The following is a 26,515-nucleotide window of genomic DNA, read 5'->3' on the forward strand; positions in this document are numbered from 1 at the left end:
TGAAACTTCGGCGGTGATGCAGACATTGCGAAATCAGGGTGTAGACGACCCGTACGTGAAAGTGCTGGAAGATATATATATATATATATATATATATATATATATATATATATATATATATATATATATATATATATATATATAGGGACTGCACAGCAACCACAATTCTGCATAAATAAAGTAACGAAATTCCCATAAAGAAAGGTGTTAGGCAAGGAGACACAATCTCCCCAGTGCTATTCACAGCTTGTTTAGAGGAAGTATTCAGAGACTTGGAATGGGAGCAGTTAGGGATAAGGGTAGATGGAGAATACCTCAGTAATCTGCGATTCGCTGATGACATTGCCTTGCTAAGTAACTCGGTGGGTAAACTGCAGATAATGATTGATGACCTAGACAGGAAAAGTAGAAAGGTAGGCTTAAAAATCAATATGCAGAAGACTAAGGTAATGTTCAAGAGCCTCGAGAAGGAACAGCAGTTTACGTTATGTAGCGAGGCACTGGAAGTAGTAGGCGAATATGTCTACTTAGGACAGGTAGTAACCGCAGATCCGGACCATGAAAAGGAAATAACAAGAAGAATAAGATTGGGATGGAGCGCATTTGGCAAGCACTCACAGATTATGACTAGCAGATTACCGGTATCGCTCAAAAGGAAAGTATACAACAGTTGCATCTTACCTGTACTCACCTATGAGGCTGAAACGTGGAGGCTAACAGAGAGGGTTCTACTTAAGTTGAGGACAACCCAGAGGGCTATGGAACGAAAAATGGTAGGGGTAACATTAAGAGATAGGAAGCGTGCAGAGTGGGTCAGAGAAATAACTCAGTTACTGACATTGTAGTGGAAATTAAGAAGAAGAAATGGGCATGGGCAGGACATGAAGTGCGAAGAGAGGATAACCAATGGTCGCTTAGGGTAACAAACTGAATTCCAAGGGAAGGAAAGCGTAGCAGGGGCGGCAGAAAGTTAGGTGGGCGGATGAGGTTAAGAAGTTCGCAGGGGTCAAGGGGATGCAGCTAGCACAGAACAGGGTTAACTGGAGAAATTGGGAGAGGCCTTCGCCCGGCAGTGAGTATAGTCAGGCTGATGATAATGACGATGATGATGATTTTGCTGTTAAACCGCCGTCACAGTATATCAGTGGTAAGTTCGAGAAAGGGTGTTGAATCGCGGATAAGAAATTAACCCGCAGCCAATCAGTCACGCTACGCTTGCTCCAAACGAACTCATGCCCCAACCACTGGTGCATGAAGCACATCGCCTCAGACTACCACGGACAACATGTGTGTGAACGGTGCAGTGACCCTGTAAACTTAAACCATATGCTGTGTGGTTGTGCATCGAGCGACACCTACGCCATGAACAAGGAACGTTGGGACAAAGTGTTAAAAAGTGCTTCACTATATGATCAGCTTCGGGCTGTCCAGGAGGCCCGCGCGGCGGAGGAGAGCTTCGGGCTTCGCAGCGACCGATTCGTTGCTTACACTTTGACGTTACTGAACATCAGTCGCTGATGGTCCAAAATTTTGTCAGCGTGCAAACTGCTCTCAAAAAGTGAGATTTATTGGCACTGTAAAAAATTATTACACTACTAATTTACCATATATCAACATCACACACATCAGCAATCCTTATATTTCTGCCGTTTCAGAAAATCTTTTACCCATTGGCGCAGTGATACAATATCAGATTATCTGAAAGTGGCCGTAAAAAGCATTCCCCTCGTTGTGTGAGTGGTAAACTAAATGCACTCAGCGCTCTACACATGATCTGTCAGCTTTGCTACGCGAAGACATTTGCAGTATATAGTGTCGGCGTAACCTCATTTTATGGGGGAATACTTGGGTTGGTTGTCTAGCCAGATTTGACGTGCACTCAGTCTATGACTACCCACCGGGCAGTACCTTGTTAGTGCTGTATTTAAACAGTTTAATCCTTGAGTCAAGTACGATATAATGAACCAGGCGGTGTCTGAATTCCTTCAAAAGTACTGCGTGTCAGAGCACGAACCTTGCATCTGCGTGGGCTTTACTCTAATTGTGCCTCTCTGACCCTCGTATATGGCACGTACACTGTTGAAACAGCGACAAAGAAAACAAAGCTATCATTACGCAAGAGTTATACAGCAAACATGTCTGGCCCATGAGCGTGGTATAGCGCTGAAAGCTTACAAACAGTAAGTCTAAAGGACGTGCGGATGCGTGGCCTTCGTTCGCTTAACCAGCGCTTCTGTTCTGCAGCATTGGCCAAATCCACGGCTTTTTTTCGGCAATATTGGAACATTCTAAACAGCAGACCCCTAATGCATTTGAGAATGCACGTTTTGCAGTTGCAAGCAGATCGACGGAGGCGCCACCGCTATACCAATCTAGCAGCGAATAGAGTACTAGGGTAATAGAAGAGAAAGATGATGTCTACACAGTATGAAAGAGCACTGAACAAGGGGGAGGGGAGCATTATTTCGCAAGCCGAGTGAACGTTTCGACAAATGGAGTTTTCTACGTCTGGGCAACACGATGATCTCTGGCGGTGTTTTCAATCCGTTTCTGCTTCCGAAGAAGAAAAGTCATGTAGCGGAGAAGGATGATGATAGTGTAGAAAGAAGTAGGGCAAGGAAGGAACGAATGTTTCTTCGGAATGAAGTTATCAGCCTGGAATCAGTATCGCTTTCGCCTGAAAATGAAAATCGAAAAGCGGCAGCAGGAAAAACTAAGGCGCGGGTTGGATGATGAGTAGGCCCCTAAGCAGGTTCGATGCTGACACGCAATTCTTAAAAGGGGCAGGCATTCCAAATGGTCCTGATAAAGAATGCAGTTGCAAGAGAACAGCTACCAAACGCTTTGCGAAACAAGGGTAGAAGTACAAAGAAACACATTAATAACAAATCGAGTGAACCATACCTGCTGATTCTGACGTTGACTGCAGAAAAGGAAAAGGAAATTTAATGTAGAAAGTGATAACAAGAAAACATGTTCGGAAAAACACATGAACATTATGATATTGCGCAGGGGCGAAACAGTGCAAACGAGCTGTAAACGAGCTGTAGAATGAACGCTATATTGGATTGTTTTCCCGACTAGTTATGGCGCATCGCGAATATTTCAGCTGTTTTTTTTTGTTTTTTTTTTCATTTCGGTATATAGAATCCTGTTGGTTCCAGTGTTCTAAATTTCCGGTTTAGATATGCCTCCCTATATTTTCTTTCATTTGAATATCTAAAACCTGTATAGAGAATAAATATAATTTCTTCTAACGTACGGTCTTTCTCATAGAAATCCTGGGAAACTGCTTCAGGAAGGCGTTTGCCTCAATCTACCCGATGTCCATTTAGCCTTATATTCACTGACTGCCCCGTCTCTCAGAATATTGCCCCGCCTCTCAGCTCTTAACCCAGGTGACACATAACAACATTCTGGAGAGCAAAGCAGTGTAATTTAATTTATGCACGTTGTATATTAATACAGAGAGCTCGACGTATCCAACATTCCCAACCCTCTTCTTTACCTCTGCTTTGCTGGGAGAAATTTATCTAAGCACTATACTTACCGTAGACAATTGCTGTTTCGAATATTTTTCCAGATGCCTGTGTTAAATTGCATGATAATACAAGTGGCCTTCTGATATCGCCTTGAACTGCACATCCCCACACTCCACGGATGCTAACAAACTAGAACTTTTCCGGAACCAGCTACCTTAACTCAGTGGTACCCGGAACAATTCTTATATAGGTGCAAACTTTGTCAGGATAAGGCGGATCTGGTACATATGATACGGACAGGTCAAGAATTAAAAAAAGAACATAAATGAACCTTCAAAAACGGAAGAATTTGGGAGACTCTACTTTTGAGCTCGCACCCTGAGACTCAGCAAGATGTAATCAGACTGGCCGAACACGCCGCCCGAGTCCAAGGACTCCAGGTCGACGTGTAGTCCTGTATCTGTTGCAGATTAACGTTTTACCACGACCACCACCCCTAATTCAGGGGCATCTCAGGTGTTGGTAATCCGGTGCAGCAAGTAGTGGCTCATGGCTCAGGCAGCGAAGGCACTTCCATTGTTGAAAGCATGCTGTAGTAAAGTTGACAGTATTTGCACCGCATGAGACATTAGGTCGACCAAGGGCAGACTTTGCTAAAACAATCTGCCCTCTCATTAGGTCTGATGGCACAGTGGCCAGGGACCCAGTGAAAACGTACTTCTTAAGGTGGAACACAAAATGAAGAAAACGGCTGAGGGAAATATCCCTGGATATTTTTAGCTCTGTCAGCAGGGAAAGACTGTCGGAAAGTATATAAACCTTAGCCGTATTGCAAGGAATCTTTATTAGGGCCACCTCAATGACCAAAACCTCAGCGAGTAAAATAGGGACCCGAAATATTACTCCAGAAAACAGCCCGGCAGTATATTCTAATAGCTGCTTTTTCATTTTGTATCTCTAAAAATGGCAATATGTTTAGCAAAATTGTGTAGACACTCCTTTCTCAGCCCATTTAATACACTGGCAAACTCTTAGCATTCAATGGGAGGGTGTCTTAAAATCAGAATACAGTATGGGGCCTCCGGTGGTTACAGAGTACTAAATAATTTATTGATGGAGAAATTTTCGACCGCAGGGAATTAGTGAATACATCCTTAGGTTGCTTATGCCTAGGCCAGTAATATCAAAGAAATGAGATGGGCTATGTGTAAATATGCGGTTAGCCAATTCAGGAAGTGGCTCCAAATACCTTAAAATATTTGTAACGGTAAAGAAGCTGAAACGGCGAGTTTAGGTTAAGTATCCGCGCCTCCAATTACAGCACAGCATTAGCCACTGCTCTAGGCAGACCAAAGCGTACGTGCAGAGCGCGCCGCTTCAAAACACACAAGGGTTCAGTCTTGTATCTTTGGCTCCCAAAAAAGAAAACGGAGCTGAATTTAAGTATAGATCATAGATAGGTCTTATAAAGAAAGAGCAGAATGTCCGACGCATGCTGTATTTTACAGCGAAAGCTACACTACAGCAGGTTTTCAAGCCGTCCGCGAGGCACCGTGGCACCATGGCACCATAGCAATAGCTGCAAACTTGGGTCTCTCATTTCACATGGGACGGTTATGCCAGAAAAAGCCCGCCAGGACACTGGTAATCATGTTACCCCTATAGGCCACTAAGGCACGTACATAGAGCTTGAATAAAGCGGGGCATCATATGCGAGCTGGTAGCCTACGCTATCGCGTCATACCCTTAAAGGCGGAGTTTAAGTGTCCCCCACATTTAGATGTATTAAACGCCTTTACCATCGCAACCTAAAATGCCGCTTAAATCTGATGCGTTCAACGGTATGCTGGTTCTGTTCGATGCAACGTTCGGTCTCCCGCAGCCACAGCTTTCGCTGCACACTCGGCTCAGCAAAGTTGAACCCATGTAATGTTTTGTTGTGGCTCCTCACCCACCCTTTAAGCACAAGGCTTCTAATTTGGGGCCTCCAATATAACTGCAGGTCGCGTGTTTCAGAAAAACAACCGGCAGGATTAGGGCCGAATAATATGAAAAATTAACATTAAAAGGGGACGCCAGCGGTAAAACGAGGGCGCCCCCCTCCCCCCCCCCCCCCTCAGCCTTTGTTCACATTCAAATCTAACTTGAGGCTGTACAGCCAGACTTACAAAGGATTTCCATAGCCACTCTCCCAACAAACCATACACGTTGTGATTATTTGCGGCCTAAGCGAAAAAAGCAATAGTTTCCATACTTATCAACTTTGACGACCGGGTGAATAGGATTAGCACGCATTAGTGTATTAAATGTAATAAAGGTTTACTCTTTACGCAAGCAATACCAGCGAGAGGAGAGGGCCTTGACTAGGGGCAGCGCTTGACTAGGGGCAGGTGTTAGAATTTAAGGTGCCTTTATGGCTGAAGAATGATATGTCCCTAGAGGATTCCCTTATCTACTAGAACTATAGATGAGGTTTAGACCAGGTAGTTTATGAAGAAATATCCTGATTCTACAATGTCGTACAAATTAGTGATATCCAAAGTAACTAGAGCTGATACCTCATTTTGCATCATAGCAGCCCTGATGCGGCACTGCAAGTCTATGTGCGTGCTACAGGTAGAAAACCTGCGTCGAAAAACAATCTCAGCTCGCTAAAGCCTCAGAGCACGATTTGTTATGCAACTGTATACTACCAGTTCTACAATCTTACCTACATTTGAAATGAGAGGAATAGGCCGACTACGTCGAGACCAAAACACTTGCCCGAGTCTTCAGCAATAAAATTATTTTCCCAGTTTTCCAATCATGTGGAATCCATATTTTTTCAAATGCAGTTTATGATCTCAAGAGGTTCCGGCCGATGTCTTGCGTTTGTGTTTTCAGCACGGCAACTCATACTGTGTCAAAGCCAGGGGCAGCAAAACGCATTCATATAACTGGAGACACTAATTCAGGTACAGACACCTCAGTGAGGTCAGTGCCCAAAATTATTGGGGTTGTAGGAGGGGTAATGCGAGCTTGAAAATGTGCGACAGGGTCTTAGAATATGGATTCCAGTTTAACTTTTCGCGTCCTGGGGGCGGAGGGGTATACCGTGCCTGGGAAATACAGAAAAGAAGGGCAAAACGTTAGCCGTTTTGATAAATTCATTGATAGATATACGGTTGCCAGGTTTAGAAATATAGGTGTTAACAATTGCATCTTTTTTCTTATCATTAGATATTGTTCTTCTAAATGCGTCTGCAATTTGTCCAGTTGTTTGCGTGGGCACTATTTATGCACTAGACCGTTCCACGTGGATTTTCTCCTAGGGAGCATAAACGAGAATGTCCTATGTTTTGTCTATCTTCTGTGCAGTGTCGGGAAATCAGATGGCAATCTGGGAAACCTCTCAACCTCTTCACCCTTGGCCGTCTCTTTACAGGCTGTGACTCCATAGGCGCGGTCAATGTTGGGCTCTGAAAGAATTTGTGCATATTTAAAGTAGTATTTTTCTCTTTTTAACTCTCGCTAGTCCGCTCGCATATGCTAGGCAATACATTTATTGCCGTACGAAAATTCTAACGGCGGCGAGATTATACGCCGTTTCTTGAGGACACGACAGAAAAGTACTAATTATTTTGAAGAAAACAAATGCTTTCACTGTGTACACCTGTAAGCTCTCAGCAGTATCAGCGTCTAAAGCGAAGATCATAAAGCATAGTCGATGCACTGAGCCCCCCCCCCCCCCCCCCCCGCAATACACCCCCCTTCCATCGCAAAAAAATAAAAATAAAGCATAGTATGGCATCAGAACTAAACTAGCTGCTTTGTAAAAAGCAGCCTGTTTAGTTCTGATGCCATACTATGCTTTAATGTGTGTACTCTGCTTTGTACAACGCAAAGTAATATTTCTTGATTTATGCCGTATTCTCTGCCTCAGACGCGTCTCGCTTGGAACTGCTGACTCTTATTTGCGCCAAAGGTCCTGCCAGCACTGTTCCTTGCGAGAGCTCCACGAGGAAGAAGAGGCAGAACAGCAAAGTAGGTGCGAAGGGACTTGCGTTGCCTCACATTTCTCAGTACACAACTACATCAAAGCTACGGACAGATTCCCTTGCTAATTATATTCCAAGTTTACAAACTACCAAATTTTTGCTTGATATTTTTTCTTTCAATAAATTTTGTTATCTTAAATCTTAATTATGATTTGGTTAGTTGACAATTACTTTAATGCACTAATTCAGTTTGTGTGAGGGCATTTGGCATCGTGCAGAATGGTATACGCAAAAAAATCAGGGCACAAGGAACACATAAAAACCGGACTATCGCCGACTACCAACTGAATTTTTGTTGAACAACAGGCCGCAATTTTTGCCTCTAATCACACAAGACCAGAAATCTAGAAACACAGCATGACAGTCACCTTATTAACCGACTAAGTTTAGGGGCAATCAACAGGCACTTAGGAGAATATAAAAGATTAGACATCCAGCAGTTCCGAGGTATCATCGTATCAAAAGCAGTCAGAACAACGTGACAAAAGCGGAGTCAAACAACAGAAATCACTTACCGAACCAAAAAGAGGTGTAAAAGGTAAAAAAAATGATAGCAAAAGCAGTGTCGGAACGTCGTAGCAAAAGCAGAGTCGTAGCATCGTAGCAAAAGCAAAATCGGAGCATCCTAGCAAAGCAAAGTCAGCACAGTAAAATCATAAAAACAAAAACAAATGGACCCCTTAGGTACAACTTCACATAACTTCGCAAAGGCAAGGTGAGGAGGAAATTAAAAAAGAAAGCGAAAGGACTGCATGAAACCGTGGGCACATCCCCGCCTTAAAAAAAGTACCAAATCATTTAAATTGAACAGTCCAAAAAGGCAATTTCTTTTCGTGACAAGCAAATTGACGGAGTGCTGACGCACCGCTCTCCACCCTAGACATGAGCCAAGCTTCAACCACCTCCCTTTCATGCTGGTCTTTTGCACGTGTCCTTATCTCTAATTCATCGTACAGTGGTTCACATTTAAAATCGCACTCAGGCCCACGATTATAATCACAACCACATTTTTTACATTTCTTGCAGTGATCGGCAAGATTTGCCGCCTGCATTGTTGTCCACACACCTCCTATGCTCTCTTATTCTGCCATGTGTGGCCGATATAGGAACTGGCACATAGCAACGAAATCTCATACACCACACCAATTGCACAAGCTGTAGCTTTCAACGCATGTTTTTTCGTACATTTTTCAGCTTTTCCTTTTTCTTTCCTAAAATGCTGCATATGCCAGACATTTTGCATGGCGCCGAGAAAAGCAGGCCCACCTTGTAACGCTTTGCTGTTTTCGTAAGACTGTGCGAAAGCTTGTGGAAGTACGGTATCACGTGCACAGGTTGCGTTCCTTCATTGCGTTGGAGCGGATTTTTGCCTTTCAGTTTTTGTAGAAGGCTCTCACAAAAGCTAGAAATTACATTGGCTGGATAGCCTGCTCCCTCTAGTCGTTTTACCTGCGCATTGAAACTGTCCTTGTGACAATGCTCACAGCTTTTTGTTAAAGCTTCGCTTCACCAGCTTAGAGTGAACGCTGTTAACCGGAAGTAGTGCTTTTCGTGATAGCAGGTTGTAGAACCAACATAGCCTGCTGCCTCTAGTCGTTTTACCTGCGCATTGAAACTGTCCTTGTGACAATGCTCACAGCTTTTTGTCAAAGCTTCGCTTCACCAGCTTAGAGTGAGCGCTGTTAACCGGAAGTAGTGCTTTTCGTGACAGCGGGTTGTAGAACCAACATAGGTGGCTCTGAGAAGCACAGGCATAAATCTAGAGACTGAATCCTGTCATTTTCAACTGCTTCCCAAGTGAAAGTGAGGCCACCTGAGAAATTTCCGAAAAGATGCAAGATTGACGGGATGTCCGGGGACTCCTCTACAACTACAAGAAATTGAGCAAAGTAGAGTTCTGGGCTAGTTGGTTCTGGGACATGATTACTGGGAGGCTTAGCGCGGAACAGACAAGGACAAGAGAGGCACACAGTACGAGCGCTCGTCCTGTGTGCCTCTCTTGTCCTTGTCTGTTTCGCGCTAAGCCTCCCAGTAACTACAAGAAAGTCATCCACATACCGGAACAATCTTCGCACATTAGTCCGGTGAAGTTCTGCTTCTATGCGTTGGTCCATTGCCTCCAGGTATATGTTGCACAGGACTGGTGCAAGGAATAAGCCGATACATATCCCGGCCCTTTGCACGTAATGCTGGCCGTTGTGCCTGACAACCGTTGACTCCAGGTAGAACTGCAGTAGGGCGAGGAAGTTGTCGCAGCTTAGGCCTGTCGCATTTTGAAAACGAATCTCTCCCGCAGATACCACCTTGTCCCTGACGGCCTTGAGCAAACCTGAATTCGGCACTGAATACAAAGATCTTCTACGTCAATGGAGAACACGGAGGTTCGTGATGTTAATGTTCCCAACTATTCATCAACTTTTGTGGAGCTCCTATACAAGAAAGGGTCGTCATTATCTAGGCTGTTGAAATGACGCTGAAGGAAGCTGCCCACTTGCATTTATCACGTACCCTTCTCAGTGACGATTGTTCGTTGCGGGCACTCTGGTTTGTGGGTTTTTTCCGTAAAGAAGAACTCAAGGACGTCAAGACGCGCACTGTTGACTTTTCGCCAGAGGGCGTCCAACCGGAGATCATTGAGCAGCTTCACAGCAACCCTCCTGTGGCGTTTCGGCGCAACTGTGACGGCCCTGAAATTCTGTTCAATGGCGGCCTTTGCCTTCTGGTAGAACAGATTGTTTTCCATAACAACAAATCCTCCCTCTTTATGACTTTTAAGTGCCATAAGGGCGTTTTCCCGAAGCCGTCTTGCAGTCTTTTCAATAGGTTGTTTCTTCTTACCTGTCGTTGTTGCAGCACGGAGTACGCAGTCGAGACCCTTATCAATTATTCTGGCCCTATGTTGTTCTTCAGCCCGGTCCGCTATGCCTGTGACCATGGCGAGCAGCTGAGGTTTGCTAGCCGACGGCTCGTAGCTGAACTTCGGCCCTTTTCGCAACTTTTTTCACATCATCTGGTAGTGCTGCATTTCCTAGGACTGTGACTGGGCACGTTGCTTGAGATCGCCGCTCAGTTCTTGCTGGAAGGCTCATTCGTACGCGTTGCCACAAAAAATCTGTGGTTTGGCCAGCGAGCCTAATGTACTCTTGTAGACGTTGTTCTGCTGAAGACGAGTACCCACTGGCTTCTCTGTGGGCTCTCAGCCTGTCGTTAACACATGTACTTGTCGCCAGAATTCCGACTTGAGGATCTTCATGATCCTTCTGGCATGACCCAAGGACGGTTCAACAAGCCAGAACATGCCCTTCATTTTCGCTGGCACCAGCCTCCTTTTGAGGTGATATGACAGAACTCTTGATTTACAGGTCCTTCTAATTGCAGGTCCTTGATTTACAGGTCCTTCTGAGACCCTTCTAAAAAAACTAAAAGGCATAAATCCACGCCAACGCGATGAAGGAACGAAACCGGTGCACGTGATTCCGTACTTCCAGAAGCTTTCGCACAGTCTTACGAAAACAGCAAAGCGTTACAAGGTGGGCCTGCTTTTCTTGACGCCATGCAAAATGTCTGGCATATGCAGCATTTTAGGAAAGAAAAAGGAAAAGCTGAAAAATGTACGAAAAAACATGCGTTGAAAGCTACAGCTTGTGCAATTGGTGTGGTGTATGAGATTTCGTTGCTATGTGCCAGTTCCTATATCGGCCACACATGGCAGAATAAGAGAGCATAGGAGGTGTGTGGGCAACAATGCAGGCGGCAAATCTTGCCGATCACTGCAAGAAATGTAAAAAATGTGGTTGTGATTATAATCGTGGGCCTGAGTGCGATTTTAAATGTGAACCACTGTACGATGAATTAGAGATAAGGACACGTGCAAAAGACCAGCATGAAAGGGAGGTGGTTGAAGCTTGGCTCATGTCTAGGGGTGGAGAGCGGTGCGTCAGCACTCCGTCAATTTGCTTGTCACGAAAAGAAATTGCCTTTTTGGACTGTTCAATTTAAATGATTTGGTACTGTTTTTAAGGCGGGGATGTGCCCACGGTTTCATGCAGTCCTTTCGCTTTTTTTTTTTTAATTTCCTCCTCACCTTGCCTTTGCGAAGTTATGGGAAGTTTATTTTATTTATTTATTCATCTATTTATTTATTACATACTGCAGGCCGTGAGCCCAGGCAGAAGTGCATTAAAAAATATTATTACAGTGATCAGTATTATCAAAACGCGAACGAAACAGAGCACAAACTGCAGGAAATGAAAAATGATAATAGAAGGCCATGATAAAAGCAGGGAATGAAGAACAAGTTGTATCTAAGGTGTCCATTTGATTTTGTTTTGATGGTTTTACTGTCCTGACTCTGCTTTGCTAGGATGCTGAGACTCCGCTTTTGCTAAGATGTCCCGACTCTGCTTTGGCTACAATGCTCCGACTCAGCTTTTGCTACTACGTTCCGACACTGATTTTGCTACAATTTTTTTTAACCGTTTAAACCTTCTTTTGGTGCGGTTAGTGATTTCTGTTGTTTGGCTCAGCTTTTGCCACGTTTGCTATGATCATAACTCGGAACTGCTGGTTGTCTCATCTTTTATATTCTCCTTAGGGCCTGTTGATCGCCCTGAACCTTGTCGGTTGATAAGGTGACTGTCGTGCTGGCTATGATTATGCCGTGTTTCTAGATAACTGGTATTGTGTGATTACATGTATAAATTAGGGCCTGTTTTTCAATAAACATTCAGTGGGTAGCCTGCGCTAGTCTTGTTTCTATGTGTTCCTTGTATCCTGGTTTTTGCGCTCTTGTTCTGCATCATGCTTCACCGACTCGCCCACACAAAGGTATTAATCTACATTTGGCAGTCCACACTGAACACTGGCCAATCCCCCTTCGTGGGTATGTGCCATATATGAAGGCTGAAGAAGAGGAAGAAGAATAACGCGAGCGCACGGGTTCTGCATTCCTCGTTCAGCCCTCGCTGATTCGAACGTAGGCACTGAGCCGAGCGTTCTTTTACAGCAACCAGCCATCTTCGATCAGCTCTCCTCCTGGTACTTTGGAGGAAGCCTGGTTTCCTTCAACGCACCTCCTGAGTCCTTCGCGTTGGCGTGGCATCGGCTCCCGGCTCGAAAACTGAGATCACAGCGTGGACACTCCTGAGTGGTCACCGCGGAGACTACCGAATTCCGTGATCCACTAGGGCTTTATAATCTCGTCCTACTCTGCTACTCCATGCTCGGAGGGGGTGGCCGGAGCTGTCGACATCTACGTCGCGGCCACCGAGTCTGCTTGTCCGGGACATCGCAACCCTGGCAGAGCGGTCAGTTGTCCGACCATCGACCACCGCGGGAGTTTAACACCGATGACTTCTCTGGTGAGTATTACAGCTGTGCTCTAGCTACAATAATCACGATAATCATTATAGCTGCGGACACATTGTACTTGGTCTTAAGCGATAGCTAATAGAGCTCCTTTGGTTCAAAAGCCGTCCGAGCCATATTATTACTCTCCGGCACAGCTTTTCGGAAATAATCAGAAGGGGCGGAAAAAATCGTATCTTGTAAACTTGTGCATCTAATGGTTGAGAGGATTCATTTCTTAGAGGCGATGACGAGTTAATGAAATCATCGTAATTCATGAATTATTTGAAACGATAAAAATTGGTACAAAGGTGTCAAAATATTCAGAACGAAAAGCGAATGCTTAAAATGCTAATTAAGAAAATTCAGAATGAGTGATTCATCCGTTAGTTACAATAATTGAATAAAAGAAAAATTCCAGGAAAGGGGCTCAAACGTGTCAAAAAGCTCAGGAGGAAAATACAGTAATTGATGAGACTAATCAATAACATTCAACATATAAATAGTCAACTACCTATACACTAGGACAGGATAGGAAATACGTTAATTTCTCTTGAAAGGTCTTGTGCTAGCAGCAGACGAGAAAGAAGAGGTCCATCTTCCTTCTTCTCACGGGGTCGGCGCCCCTATTCCAGGGCTACTCTGAGCTTCGCTGCTCATTGGGCGAGCTGGATAAGACCTAGTTGGCAACCCAGATCGCCGCTGGAGAGCCGGCTCTCCCACTCTTCCGCACTCTGGTCTTTACGAAATCTATCGTTATTACTACATTCCCACGTGAAGTGGTATCAAACGGCCAGGTGTCCCGATATTGCAACGGGTAAATCTTGCGAAGGATATGCAGGTTTGGGAATGTTCTTATCTGCAGTCTTTGCCAGTACACTGCATCTTGTTAATTTAATTCTCGATGAGGCGACAGATAGCGGATCCGTACCCCCTTATTGTAGTTCAGAATGTATGAGTACGTAGGGCCGAATCGCTCGGGTAGATCGTCCGATTGGGAGGAAGCTCGGCTCGTATACCCTCGAGCTAACTCGTCGGCGCATTCCTTCACCGCTATGCCGATGTGTCCTGGCACCTAGTAAATGTTTTGTGTGACTTTGGATGGGGTCGCGCTCTGGAGGAGCCTGAGCGCGGCGCGACCTTCACGGCCGTTCATGTAGTTTCGGCACGCTTTTCTCGAATCTTTAACAATTATAAGGTACGTGTTGCTTTGATACCGGGCTGCCCCCTCTAGAGCAACGGCCAGCTCCTCCCCTTCGGTTACCATGCAATTTCTGACTGAGGCGCTAGCTAATTCCTTTAGGTTGGAATCAATAGCTCCCGCCACTGCGCTGTTATGTGAGCTTCCTATATACGAAGCCGTGTCCGTGAACCGTTGTGGAGTTTTAGCTAGTTTTTGTCGTACATACTTCGCCCGGGCTGCCCTACGGGCCATATGCAAGTTGGGGTCCATGTTCCGGGGAAAGGAGCTAACCTGTAGCGTCTGGCGATTTGCGTCCGGTGTGCTCGCAGTATAATTCTTGATTTCCGCAGTTCCGCCAAGCCCCAGTTGCCTAAGAAGCGAGCGCGCCGTAGGAGTCTGCTACAGCTTGGCTATATGCGCGGCCTGTTGGGCTTCTTTGATCTCTTCGAAGGTGTTGTGAACTTCAAGAGCTAGTAGTTTTGCGTTGGAGGTGTTCATTGGTAGGTGCAGGGCTTTCTTATAAGCTTTGCGGAGCATGATATCTGCACTTTTCAGTTCTCCTTTGCTGCCGTAGCCCACGCGACTGAGCACCAGGCTCTGAACCAGGCGCAGGCTATCCCTCTCTCGTATGCCGCTTCGCTTCTGCGACACGCGCGTGATCATCCTGGCGACATGAGGGGTCGATTTCTTTAGAAGGCCGAGCGTATGGCCGCATCGCTGGTTGCTCTGCAGCAACATTCCCTAGACTCGTTTCTTGCCTCGTTCGAGAAGTTGTTGTCCTTCGAGGGAGACATTGAGGGTCCCTTCCTTGTGTTTGGCTTTGTGAACTCGCAGAAGTTCGGATTTTTCTGTGGAGCAGGCGAGGCCTAGTGCATGGACGTACTCTTCCACGCAAGTTGCCGCTTCTTGAAGTTTTTCTTCTTTCTGGCCGAGTGACCCAGAGGTAACCCAGACCGTGAAGTCGTAAGCGTACATGGTGTGCTGGAGGCCTTCGATCTTCACGCGTTGTCTCGCGAGTCCGATCATTGCCACTTGAAAAGTAGTGCTGGCCGTTTCTCCAATGATGTGCTGCTAGCTGTACCTTCGGTGCTTGATCCGAAACAGACCGTCGTGTGTTGGTTGGGGGATTTCAACATGTCCAGTAGCTCGAACGTCGAAAACCTTCCACCGCAGGTTCTGTGGCAGAATCTGCGGCAGGTGTCGCGGGAGCTCTGCGAGCTTGTTCGTCAGCCACCCGAGGGAATCTGGGTCATCGTCAACGAAGAGGACGTTACTGACATTGAGGCCAGCATCGAAAGACTTCAGGGCACCCCCTACGCTGGCGGTGTCTTCAAAGTGCGCGTGGTGCTGCCGAAGGACTTCCCGGCGTCGCCGCCACGGGTTTTCTTCCATCAGTGGAAATCTGCGTCAATTCCCTGAAGAAGGACTGTAAGCTAGACGTGGGCCTCAAGCAGATCCTGCTCACCATCAAGTGCCTGCTCATCGCCCCCCACCCAGAGTCGGCGCCTAACAAGGAGGCTGGCCGCATGCGGCTCGAGAGGTAAGACTATATCACTAACACCCGCCGGTGTGTTGCAGAAGTTAAGGCGCTCATGTGCTCATGTTTGAGGGATCGTATCCCGGCCTCGGCAGCCGCTTTTCGATGGAGGTGAAAAGCAAGGCGCTCGTATGCTGTGCGCTGTCAGTGCACGTTAAAAACCTCAGGTGGTCGAAATTTCAAGTCCTCCCCTACGGAGTCTTATAGCCTGAGTCGCTTCGGGACATTAAACCCCACAAACCAAACAAAACAAAATATAAAACAAATTAAAAATGATAAATGTGTTTAAAGAGTCAAAAGGCTCAGAATGGAAAGGCGATGACTCCTGATGCTAAGTATCGGTGAAAAAAGTACTGCCAAAATAAAAGGAAAAAAAATAATAAACGCAAAAAAGGTCGTCCGATTATGCGAAACGCCATCGCGCAATTGCTTTGTAGGTGGAGCTTGTGTATTGTGGCTTTGCATCGAGATCAAAACGAACGCGCACAAGGACGCATCAAATTTCAAGAAGCGGCGTCTGAGCTTACCAGTAACGTCAGCGCCCGGCAGGTTATAAGAGAAAATATACAAATACATACATAAAGGCGGAGAACATCGTCCGTGTGATGGAAATGCTATCGGGTGATACTTTTAAACGCGAAGCTTATACCCCGGTCAGACGAGCAAGCTTAGTGTCACTTTCAACGAGTGCACTCGCCTTTAGTGTCATTCGCATCGTGTCACACGATGAACTTTAATGACACTCGCTGCCGAACACACTCAGCGCAAAGGAAGTTTGGAGAACTCACTACACTTTGTCCGGCAGGCGAGTGTGTAGTATCGACAGCAGGACACTTCATATTACTCATACATTTTTTGAGAATTACAATGTTTTAAAATGTTTATCGTAATTTTATGAGCGTTTCTAATAATAGGAGAGATACCAACTAAAAACGATGCGTACACTTGAATAGCTACCCTCGCTCTCAGTGCTTGCGCTAAAGCGAAGGCGTTCGTCTGCTGCTGCACTTTGATGGTATGCGGTATCTGAAGCTGCATTAACGAAGTTGGAGTTATTTGTATACCCAGTCTCTAGAAAGTCGTCACTTGACACGGCAGCATTTCGCTCAAGCGCCGGCCGAAGACAGCACCGCTTTTGCTCCCGCAAGCCGCCAGCGTCAAGCCAGCACCTTCACGGTGCACCCGGCGCCGCTGTCACCGGCGTCAGAAAAGTGTGCGAGAATTTGTTTTTCCCATAAATAATAATCCCTGGAGTAAAGCAATGTCAGAAATTAATTTCTTTGGGGGATCGTTGACACGTATCGAGTCGCTAGCAGGAGTAATTTCTGCGATACAAGCAAATTTCTGCATGCAACTTATAGCCATCGTCGCCGGCGGCGCGGCACAGCTCACCCTTGTAGTACACGCATACGCTAGCTACGCTCCTAAGGCATCGTCGATTTGAATTGCACATTTTTCTCATTATTCTCATTTCTCTCAAGGCACTGCCACAAGTGAGCCATATATCCTTTTAAGCTGGCCGTACGAAAGCGCCACCAACTACTTCAATGCGAAGCAAACTATAGGCCTATAGCGACGACCACGGAGGAGCGCACTTGCCTCGCGCACTCTGCCGCCCGTGAGCGCACAGCGCTCACGGGCGGCACTACAGCGGAAAGCTAGTAGCATCCGGTACTGTGAACGCTGCGAACTTCTCGCCTACGTTCGTGATGCTGCGGAAATTGGACCTTTTTCAACGTTGTGTACAACTACACGCCAAGCAAACGCTGTGAAGACGTGACGATGCTGCCGTGCGTGGGTGCTGCGCCGCTGGACATTTTAGGCTGCTTAGAAGCGCCGTCGGACATGATTTCGTGTGAAAAAAATGCACGCTGCTCTGAATCAAAGAACTCGAGCACTTTTCGCGCTCGAACACCTGTGACTCCTTTCCATACATAGGCGCTACCGGCATTTTCTCGGTTAACAATGCAAATCAAAGTCGCAATTGCTACGTTCACGATAACCGCAGTTAGCAGCGTAACTATATATCATAAACAAGGCCGGTTTTGCATGTAAACAGCAGTAACCATGCATGTTAGCGAAAAGCGCGTGCGACATCGCGATGCTTTTTAAGCGAAAACCAAGTATCAAATTCACAAATAAACTGAATATTACCTTGGGGTAATTGGGCTTGCAATAAAATTGAATTTTAAGGTATTTTTGTGGAAACTAATTATTTTCCACATAGGGCTGCAGCATCCGCATCGGCACTGCCGTCATTTCAAAATGACACTTGATTTTGCCGTGTGAGAGTGAGCACCGCAAGTGACACTCTTCCTATGTAAGTGCACTTCTTGAAAGCGTCACAAAACTTGCCCGTGTGACTGGGGTATTAAGCGCCTCCCTAAAGTGTCATGCAAAATTACAACAATTAACTCGGGATTCACTCCTGAGTCTGGATTGTGATAGGCAAATAGTAGCTTTCAGATCCCAACAAAAGGCATTTTCGGGAGAGCAAATACAGCCCATTTTTTTCTCCACTGTCTTTACGACACCCATGCACAAGCTTTGACCATCTTTAGTTGTTCGTGCATTAAAGGGATATTCAGATGCTCAGTTGCCGCCATCGGTACTCTCAGCTTTCTATTGTATTGTGATTTCAAAATATATTCGCCTCACGGCCCTGAAGATAACGCGTAGCTGTCTTCAAAACTTGCAGTTCGCAGCATTAACAATCGGGTTTTGTAACGTGATGGTTTGGTTTGTTGGGTTTAAGGTCACAAAGCAACTCAAGCTATGAGTGACGCCGTAGTGGAGAGCTCCGGAAATTTCGGCCATCTGGGTCTCTTTAACTTGCACAGACATCGCAAAGGACACGGGCGCCTTGCCTTTCGCCTCCATCGAAAAGCTGTCGCCGCTGCCGTGCTACAGTCTCTCCGCCTTGGGCGCAGAAATCAAGCTCCCGAACCACTGCACCACCATGGCGGATTTGTAGCCGATACAGAACACGTCAAAATTCATATTAATTTTGTGAACGTGAGGTGTTATGAACATAAATTTATATTATCGAAATTCATAAATTGATGTGTTCCCCGAGTTAAATGGATGAAAATACTGAATTGTCGCCAGGCGTTCCGACGTTTCACCATGATTGTATTTTAGTTTACATCACAGCTCCTCAATACTACCAGTTGCGAAACCTCCCATAGGCCCATGTATCAAAAAACGGCGGTTTTGATTGGTCAAAATTCGGGTGCTTACGCATTGTAGCGGCACCCGCGGCCGTGAAAGAAAACTGCGTCTAAATTCGAAATGTTCTGATTCTGTATAAAAGCACAACCATTATGGAAAGAAAAATTAGATGACTTTCAGCGGCAAAAATTATTAGGATAACAGCCATATAATTAAGATTGACAAGAGGAGAGAACAATTTGATTTCCAAAAGGGAACGGCGGCAATAGCTAAAAGCTTGTATTGAACGCTTCCAGATGGCGCGACAATATTTTATAGACACCCGAAAAATTCGTACAAAATTTGGTCACTTCTTGAAGCGCAGTTTCGCAACTGGTATGATCCAAATGCTCTGCTTTCACTTACCTCAAGAGAGAAATTAACTCTTCGTCTTGTGTGAGGTGTGATATTCTAAAATGAAAACATTTCACAGTTAGAGCTTGTTAGTGCTTGTGTTGTTTCTCATCAACTTCGTGCATATGCGCTTAAAGCTTTGCAAGATCATTATGCATCAATTCACCTATGCAGAAAATAAATACTGTAATTAAAACTGTGGTTTTTCGTGGCTCCGGTCAAGCTCCTAGCCGTGCTTGCGTCGCAATCTCAAATATACATTTTTCTTAGGAATACCACAACAAGACGGATCAGTTGGTAAAACTGGGCAGGCGCCTATACGGAACAAAAAAATAGTGTCATCGACTATTTGGCATTTCTTCGTGATCACAGAGCTACCGGGAGTCGCATTCAAAGATTAGTGAACGGAAAGTGTCATTGATATTTTTGTCATTTATATCTGCCGCTTTTGGCAGGTCCTCAATTCCACATCGTTCATGATAAATAATAACTCGGAGCGATGTTTTTTCCCGGAAAGGTCCAAAGCCAACGCGAAAGACTCAAGCATGTGCTCAAAATGATAATTCTGGATTATTGGCAACGCTTAAACATTTTTACTGCAGCCTCACATTTTCGTAATTTCATCAACAAATCACAGCCGCGGTGGAATTGGTCTATTCGTTAAACATGCTTACAAACGGCAGTGGCAACGAGTGTTACGCGCGAACGAGCGCTCTGCTGAAGCACGTATCGACCAAACTAGGCGTGCCGTATCGTTTCAAGGGTGTGTTTTAAGGGCTGGCTGATCAGTGAGAGTTGTCCTTCTAATGGAAGAGCTCTAATATTATAACTCTAAATGCCCCACTACAACAACAATTATAACAATATTCCCAATGAAACTACTACCATAACAGGTAGGAAAGAAAAGATTTCCCCCTACGCAGACATATAATCCTAAATATAACTTTTTAATCTGGATCGTGTAATTTCTTTACGGCAGTTCTCTTTTCTCTTATTTCTACGCAGGTGCAGCCCTGTTCTGAGCCCACCATGCACCGGCTTTATGGGTAAAAGCGATACAATGGAGGAGGTCCTACTCAGACATTTTGCTTGGCGTAGAAATATTGTATTGTGAATGTTTTCTTGTCAAATTTAAAACAACTTATGATGATATGAAGTGTCCTCTGACTTCGAACTTATAACACAACTGCATTCAGTGAGCAAGCAGGCAACAATTAAGAATTATGATAAGCGTCTTGATGTGACTAATGCCATTCTCCACAGGAAACTTTTGTGCGACATCAAGTGAAAATGGCTTCGACTACAGCTCAGGGGTAAAAATCTGCAAAGCGGTCAAGCAAATTTGTGTTTGCAAGCACTATTGGTAGTACAAAAGAGGCAGTTTTTAAGTGAAATGGCTACATTTCTACACTTGTAGCCCTTTAAAGCAACATATATTTGTTAGCTTAAGAATAGAGGAAAAAGGACAATGAGAGTTGTCGGAACAGTTCCGTAAATAATATTCTGAAGAGGGTACCTCTATGAAACCTGGGCCGCTTTTTAAATAAATCTATGATTTCAACATGCCTTTTAGAAATGACGGCTTTAGGTTCCACCCTGACCTTATGTTCGGATAGATGCTTCTTGCCTTCATTGCTGAGCATAAATCTTTAAGCGCGCTGTGAAAAGACTTCGTTTTTATTGCGTTCACACGAGTGAAAAGGCGCTGTTTTTTGTGTTGACACAGGCCCTACATAAACGTAGGAATTCGCACATGTGCTATCAGCGATTAACTACCACCTATGAGCTTTCCCAGCGAAGTCATTGAAATCATGAGGCATCTGCTCCAAATTTGGTGTCGCAAAGCCTTTCCACTACGTCTGTATTTCACACAGTGTAGGTTGAGGACATTGTATGAACACTTTTTTTTCGCGTCTTTGCTTTGGTCTAAGGCGATTGGAGCGACTCCCACTAGCCAGCGCTTTTGGGACATTGCTAATGTTCACCATGGTCAGACGAACTTCAGAGAAAAAATAAATCATTTTTAAAATCTGTAAAATCAGACAATCGTTGTTTTTTTATCATATAAGCGATGCTGAGCACTATAAACATACCGGCAACCAATATTTTAAATTGGCAAGCGTAATCGGCCTCAGTAAGCGATTTGAGCGATGTGCCAGTGCCTCTTCATGACCAGAAAATTACATCCCCGATAAAAATTCGTCAGAGCGTATTCGCCAGGAATACCTTGTAGAAAGCGAGTATGTAACATCACAATCACGGCGCCGCCGCGTTTGTTTCAGTGAAGGGTAGACAGGATGTGTTACTCAATATGAAGGATGGTGTCAGACAGTAATAAGGAGACCATGTGATAGTTCTAAGGCTTTGATAAAGTAACTGCGCCTATTAATGACAGCGGAACAAGTCTAATGGGATTAAAAGACCATCCTGCGAAAACTAGCAAGGCTTTCCTGTGTGTGAACCTAGTCTCAATGAAATCTATCTGGGGCAACCTGATATATGACATTGACTTGGTATTCACTGAAATGCTCTACAGAGATATCAGAGCGATGCTCTGAGACTGCCCTCAAGGCCCGATATTCGATATCAAAAAATCGCCTTGACGAAATGTCGTAATATGGTCCTTTAAGATCACACGTTACTGTCCTCGTCGGGTTCTTTACCAACAGCGGCGTGAAAGAAGAGAGGCAGATAGATGTGCCATACTGGAGGGCTACGATCCACTACGCTATAATGGCTTTCGCCTCATTGCATTTTAGTGGTCCAAAGTACCCTCTAGAATGCTTTGGGAACGGAGGGCGGGCGGGCGTCGTGATCGACGTTTTACAGAGTTCGGTTGGGTGAGAGATTAGCAGTAACGTCCGCAGAAACTGTAGAAAGAAAGTGCCCCCTTCACCTGTCAATCATGAGAAATATAAAACTCCTGTCTCCTCCGCTAATTGAACCTCCATGTCTTGGATCCCCAGGCGACCGCTTTAACCAACAACGCCACACTCAAAATTTCGTTTTTTTCTGTTTGCCTGACTTTTACACAAATTACTTCGCAAAAAGAAGCCCCAATCACAGCATGAAGGGCACGTGACTACGCATATTTTTGCACATCATGATCAGCGGTGTTGGCCTGGTTGCGTGAGATAAAAATATCGCAACAACAACCAAAGTCTCTACCCCTGAAAGTCAGTCGATAGGTTATACAGTAACTTTTTGTATGGCGATAAACCATTGCATTCTCCCTCGAAAATACATTCCAGTAGGTCTTGCATTCTTGAAACAGTGATTGCCTCACATTGTAGACTACCATATAGAGTACAAGCCCAAAATCTCGATTACATCAAATAGTACCTCGTCCTCATTGTCTATGCGCAAATATCGATCGTGGAAGATACTGGAGCGGCTCCCGAGACTGTGAGAATCACGTCGTAATTCTCTAGTGTGAGAATAATAGTAGCGATAGCAATGACGATGCAATTAGTAATAATTATACGGATGATACCGGCGATGATCGAGGTTGTTTCGCAGCGTTAAACCTGTCGCAGTCTAGATGTAATGAATCTGCACGTTTTCCTAAATCAATTGTTCTGAGTGAACGGGGACCTCAGATATTTAAGGGTTTTACGCTACGCGACAAGGTCGACAGCGAAGAGACGCCGCTTTTTCATTCCCACACTCACGCGAGCTACGACAGAATCGTAGACGGGCCATTCCTCAGGGATCAGTTGGTAATTTCACATTTATCACCCTAACGCGCCTGTTCTTCAAAAACATTTTGACACATTGGACGTCGCCCACTACGAGCGTTAACGTGTGCTTCTGCGGCATAAAACGCCAACCTATAGCCTGGGCTAAAATCAGTTGGCCGTTACCTTCGTTATTTGGTGAATACCTGAGGTGCGAGCTCCATGTATGCAAAAACTCTAGCGAACGCGACGCCAGCAATAAACGTTTGGCACCCAAGCTAGATTTTTTTGCATGTGTCGCTGGCCACGTCGCCCGGATGGTTAAGATCTGGTAAACAGAAAATTTCGCTAGTTGCTTCGAAATTCACTCGCGATTAGCCAGTGAGGCCTTCACCGGCGGTTTACACTTTGTGAAATAGCTCCTCATCTTACTTCTGCCTTCGCCTGAACAAGCGCGAGAATTTGCGTTACCTCTTAGGCAACCGCAGTATTGAAATAAAAGGAACAATCTCGTTGTTGAAACACGGGCCCAATGTTTGAGGTGGGGGGAGGGGCGTTTAGTGGAGCTTTCAGTGCCCTAAGGATATATTCGAGTAGAAGCGCTACATATTCTCGATTGCCTGTGTCCCTGCCCTCCAGATGCAGGTGCGACATCACTCATAGTGCATATGCTTACGTGCATATAATTTGCTCTCACAGCAAGATTAAGGAACAGTTGGTATGGTTTGGGCTGTTTATCATCCCAAAGCTACTCAGGTATTAGAAACGCCGTAGTTGGGGACGCCGGAAATTGCTTCGACCTGGGGATTTTAACGTGCAACGGACATCGCACTGCAATCGGACGCAACTCCGTTTCGCCTCCATTTAAACGCAGCCTTTGGCGGTCGCGCTCAACGAACAATTAACAGGCGTGTTGGCTAAGAAGGAGGCTCTGGCTCGTCACGGTAGTGCACCTCTTCGCGGTTCCATGATCTGTCTTCGTCTCAAAAAGCTTCCCTGTTTGGTCATCGCCGCTTTAGGTACACCGCTGTCATAAGGAATCTATTCCTTTGGTCCTATAGCTAAGAAGTTGGCCTGTACACATTTAAAAGAGAAACCAGAGTAAGTTGTAGGCGTGTTGACCAAGAGGTTCACAAGAAAGCGCGGGAGTGGAAGTCGCCTATACCGGCCAATGGGCTGGGATAAAGACTGCGTCGGCCATCTTGACAGGGCACGAAGCGTCCTGCTAAGCGCTTAGGAGCGCTTGTTTGCCTTTGTTGATAGTGTGGGGGAAGTGTTTATTGGATTTTTAAGTTTTGCTACATTGCTGTGCGCTATCAGGCTAGCCATAATGAACAGCTCAGAATCGATTTGAACCGCTTAGATTTTTAATATCCTCCACGGTGTCCGAGAACTGGGGCGTTTTTAGCTCTACTCGATCATGTCGAAAGTTATACCTTGACCTCAATGTCAAACCTTTGAGTCAAGCCTCAGCTTGAGCCGAGGGTAATAGCACTTGATTAATTGTGTGTTTATTACAAGGTCAGTTTTTGGGCAAGTTGGTGACGATGTTCCCTCTCTACAGCACGATTAAGGGGACAAGAGAGAAAACATGACGTTGATGTGTGTCGGGTTCAGTGGGTGAGCTTCACCGCAGCGGGCTCAGGAGGCGACGAAGCATCGAGGCGGAAAACAGCCCGGGAGGAGAGGCAAAAATTAAAGTTTATATACACTTTTTACATACTGAAGAAGGTACAAGTCATGAGAGGAAAACGGAGCTATCTGTTCAAACAAAATCCGTCAGTTAAATATGGTTTAGTATCCCCAGTTCCCTAGCTGGGGAAACAAAGTTCATCGATGCTATCCAATCAGTGGGGGCAAGGGATCACTCGAGGTGCCGCCCACTGCCGAGGGTGAACCTCCTTGCACATCTTCCGGTGGCGAGGGCAAATCTTCTGATGTCTATGACGATTTTTTGTGGGCGATGGAATTTCGGTACCAGAGCAAAATGGTTCGAGAAGTCGCCTATTGATGGTGGTCATTCACCCCGCGAAATTCCAAGGGGGCCACCTGCTTGCCTCGAGAATTCGGCGAGCGGGGTCAATGCTGCTCGGCGACGCGTCTCGTGCCCATTAAGCACAAGAATAGGTGCCCTGTTGTCGCCGTCGCTTTGCTGCTTTTGTTCGCGGTCGCTCGCCGGCGTCCGCTAAGTACGCCTCCATTGTCCGCTGCTGAAGTCTGGCCGGAACTCCGGTTACAAAAGTAGGCCTCCATTGTCAGCTGCTGAAGTCTGGCCGGAACTCCGGTCACAACAGACCGTCCGCCGCCCGAAGAAATCTCGTAGTGTTAGCAGCCAACGCTGCACCCCGTAGAGACCTGGAGTTGGTTCAGCCTGGTCGGTCTGGCCACGTCAAACCTGACCATCTGGTTCCTGCTTCCTTGTTGAACAGCGCTAGCAGACTCAGCCACTCAAAGCCCAAAACACAGCAAGCAGCGAGCGCAAAACAAACTCTGAGAAGTGCCAAGCTGCCTTCATAACAATGATTGCCATTTAAAAGTAAAGAAAACAAAATAAAATTCGTCCGGAAAATTTTAAGTTTTCTTCCAAAAGAGACCATGTCCGAGAAACAAGGAAAAAAACAAGATTTTTTGTTAGCATATATGCTAGCTAAAATTTTGATCCATGTCGTAACATGGAAGATGCCATAGAAGGCCACTTCCTGTGAGAACATATCCTAAGGTGGAGCGGTAGTTAAACGATAGTAAGAACAGCATCAGCAACAACAACAAAAAAAAAAAACTACGCAAGCACAAAAGAAAAATATATGATATGCGTAGCCAGTTAACATCTTGGAGCCCAACCAGAGAGCGTTACCCAAGGAATCTTCGGCTGAGGCCATCAGCGTTAGCATTATCGCGCCCCTTTCTATAACTTTTGTTTAAGCAGCAGCACAAAAGGACAGAAACGAGTGGAAGGAGGTACACAACGACGACGCTGACCTCCTTCCACTCGTCTCTGTCCTTTTGCGCTGCTGCTTAAACATCGATGATCACCAACTAGCCCAAACCTCCGTTCTTCTACCTTTCTATAACGCATGTCAAATGCGTGCTCCTGCAAGGCTAGACTCCAACGAAGCAGCCTGCCATTTTTGGCCGACATATTACGAAGCCAAGTCAAAGGACAATGGTCAGTCTCTACAAGAAACGGAGACCCTGCCAAATAACACTGCAGCTTCTGAATCGCCCACACGAGACAAGCGCATTCCTTTTCTGATGCACTATAGGCCTGCTCGCGTAGGGTGAGCTTCCTACTTACAAATACAACAGGGTGCTTCTCCCCATTGTCATCTTGCTGGCTGAGGACGGCCCCCATACCGCGTTCACTCGCGTCGCATTGTAGCAACAAACTGACGCGTGTAGTCAGGAGTTCTCAAAACAGAGTGACTGGCCAGAGCCGCTTTCAGGGCCAGAAAAGAGCGTTCTTTGTCCGAATTCCATTATACTTTGACAGGTTCATTTTTTCGCAAACTGTCGATAAGGAAGCTGGTGATTTCGGAAAAATTGCGGATATAAGGTTGATAGTATCCGGTTAGTCCGAGGAATGAATGAATATCTGTCTTGGTGACTGGCCTGGAGAATTCGGATATTGCCGCTACTTTTAGTTCTAGCGGGTGCCGATAACCGCGTCCGACAATATGACCCAAGTAAGT

At 45.6% G+C, this 26,515-nt stretch overlaps 1 pseudogene; it reads left to right on the top strand.

Moving 5' to 3' along the window:
* Positions 1–15,181: 15,181 nt before the first annotated feature.
* Positions 15,182–15,592, top strand: LOC146172476 (ubiquitin-conjugating enzyme E2 S pseudogene; annotated as a pseudogene).
* The last annotated feature ends 10,923 nt before the right edge of the window (positions 15,593–26,515 follow it).

Source organism: Amblyomma maculatum, unplaced genomic scaffold (assembly GCF_055883805.1).
Source record: "Amblyomma maculatum isolate TAMU_Amacu unplaced genomic scaffold, ASM5588380v1 scaffold_13, whole genome shotgun sequence".
Lineage (NCBI taxonomy): Eukaryota > Metazoa > Arthropoda > Arachnida > Ixodida > Ixodidae > Amblyomma > Amblyomma maculatum.